The sequence below is a fragment of the Rhinopithecus bieti genome, unplaced genomic scaffold, assembly GCF_001698545.2.
Source record: "Rhinopithecus bieti isolate Rb0 unplaced genomic scaffold, ASM169854v2 scaffold_4043, whole genome shotgun sequence".
NCBI lineage: Eukaryota > Metazoa > Chordata > Mammalia > Primates > Cercopithecidae > Rhinopithecus > Rhinopithecus bieti.
The window spans coordinates 16,151-19,258 of record NW_016804256.1 but is presented as its reverse complement, the minus strand read 5'-3'; positions in this window follow the sequence as shown (position 1 = coordinate 19,258).

Sequence of the window (3,108 nt, the reverse complement as noted above, 5' to 3'; positions counted from 1 at the left end):
TATCCAGCATTTTTTAAATTTTGTTGGGGAATAGGTGATTCATTTTTATTTGGATGGTTTGCTTTTGGAGAGGCTGCGAGTTCTTACTGCCCATGATTTTGTCAGACTAATCCCCAGGGCTTGGCTCATCCTCAACTCTTGACTGCAAATCATGGGCCTTACCTTTCTTCCCCACTGTCTGCAGCTCCCCGCTCTTTTGTCTTTTCTTGTTTGGATGTGCCTTCTTCTGATAAGTGAATGAACACTGTGTCAACTTCTAGACCAGATTTCCATATCTTCTTTCACATATTCATCAGTTAGTGTATATCCCACATCTAATGCAAGTCACAGATGGGCCTCACTCTTTAAAAGGTGATCTAGTTGTGGCATTCTAGGAAGGAGATTGTTAGACATTCTTTTTCTGGACACAATCAATCTAATTGCCATCCAACATGGACCTAGCAGCAATGCAAACACATAAAGTTTTTAGATGAGTCTCCCCAAAGAGACATGTCAACGCACAGGTTACAAGGGTATCAGTATCTCTATTTCCGGATTTAAGGTCTTAATTTTCAAATATTCCTCCTCTGGGGTTTTACCTCCCTCAAGCTCAGAGGTGCAGCATTTATCTTTTTCCAGCACCAATATAAGAGGAGAAAAGAACAAAGGCTGTGAGAGGGAGAAGCTGAATTGCCTCTGGACTCTGTAGTCTGCCTCAGACATCTCGTTTCTACCCCTTATCTCCAGCATATCACACTGTGTGGAGCAATTTCTTTCCTCCCTTACTTAGATTATTGTCTACAGGTAGACAGAGAAAAGAGAATAGAGATTGGCAAATGCACTCACACGTAAGTTTCAGGTGCATCCACTCCAGAGTGAGGAATGTAACTTTCCAAAGTCTCCCATTTAGGTCTCAGGCACACCCATCTTCCCCACCCTGGCTTCCTGCCACTTTATCCCTTGCCCTTCTCCCATGAATGCCCACTTTTCTGCTCTACCTCACCTCACTCCCCTTTCTGCCCTATAGATTTTGACACTGCTTTCCCAGAGCCATAAAGGATTGGGATTAAGGGTTTTCTGAAAACAAGACAGGAGTAGAAGGGCAAGTTCCAGTTTAGCACTTGTGTGTACCACCCTCTTGTGACTGGCTCTGGCTCCACATTTCCTTGAAGGAATACATTCTTGCTTCAGTCTCTACCAAATAACTTGTAATTTTCTTCTTCCTTTTTCTTGGGTTGCACTGCCCCCTACAGACAGACAAACAAACCAATATCTATCAGTAGAGTCGGTGAACACAGCACTGGGTGATAGGCCATAGTTCCTACCTTTTACTGATTCTGGACTCTATCTGTCAAACAATTCTCATCTCTCACTCTCGGCTCCCCAACACCAACTCTCCCCCTGATCCTATGCACCATTTAGAGAACTAAAATAAGCTGGTGGGTGGGGTGAGAGTATAGGGGAAGATGACTCTGTCCCAATCCTGACCCTAAGACTTCCTAGGCAATCCTCATTCTCACATCAACCTGCACATAACCAGAGCAGTTTCTTCTTTCTTCACTCATCTACAAAGATGCCTCTCTGAGGTCAACAGCAGAGAGCTGATGGCTGGATCAAAAAGACTTGACTTTACCACAGATCTTGGTCACCTGATATATGTGTCACTAATGAGCCATGGTTTTCACCAGTAGTGATGCAAGAGTCTGCCTCCCTCTCTCTCTTCCCCCCAGCACACCAGACCTGTCACTCATTTTTTTCTTCACCAATCCTGGAATCCAAAAGAAAGTGCATTACCATTTGTGGGAATTTGTTTTTCTCTGATTTCCAGAGACAAAACTTATTCTGATACTTTCTTATCTTCTCCTGGAGTAACTGTCTCTTTGTATTTATACTTCTTTATATTCATCCTAGAATACTGGGCAATAGCCTATCTCTTTACTTCCCCTCCCTTCAGCAACTAATATCTATCATCTTGCTTAGACCCATGAAAAAGCAGATTTCATAAAACAAGAATGGAGAACTAAATATTTTAATTATATTTTCTTGCCTCTGCTCACTCTTCTTGGAAATAATGACCTTTTAAAAAATACTTTTATGCCTTTGTATGTATAAGGAGTTTTCTGGAGTGATACTTGCTAGAATGACACCACTTGTTATTTCAGAGAATAGTATTTAAGGCAATACCCACTCTAGCTGAAATGTCAAGTGTTAAGGTCAGTGGGACATGGAAATTAACCGAGCTGTCTCTTGGACAAGACCACCTAGTTTTCCCAACAGAGCCCCATAAGATAGCATTTGCCTTGCTGAGTTCACTATACTCCAGGCTCTACCCCCTAATTTTGTTTTCAGAGTAAAAATATGCACAATTTATGACATTACACCCAAGAGAAATGCATGCATATGTTTACCAAACGACATGTATAAGAATGCTCATAGCAGCACTATTCATAATAGTCCCAAGTTGGAAACAATCTAAATATCCATCATCAACAGAATGGATGCATAAAATACGGTACACACATAAATGGCAATGAATACTCTACATGCAACAGTATGGATTATTCTCACAGAGAATGTTAGCAAAAAATAGACACAAAATAATATATACTGTATGATTCTGCTTACCTAAAGTTTTTTTAAAATTCAAAACGATCTATATTTTTACAAGTCAGAATAGTGGTTACCCTTGGGATGCATTAGTGAGTAGATGGGGGCTTGGAGGGAGCTTCCAGTGTGTGGTTCATGTTTATTTCTTGCTCCCTTTGTGAAAATGTACTGAGCTGATCACTTGTGCGCTTTTCTGCATATACAGTATACTTCAACAAAAGTTTACTTAAAGATCTCAATAGTGAGTTAGACAAATGAGAGGTGGAGTGGCCAAGATGGCCAATTAGAAGCAGCTAGGGTGGATGGCTCTCATGGAGAGGAATGGAAAGGGTGAATAAATACAGCATCTTCAACTGAAATATCCAGGTACTTGCATTGGGACTAATCAAGGAAACAACTTGACCCACAAAGGTCAAGAAAAGCAAAGTGGGATTATGGCCCACCCAGGAGCAACACGAAGCCAAGGGAAGCTCCCCCTCCTAGGAAAGCAGTGAGTAAATGTACAGCCCCGGAAACCCATGC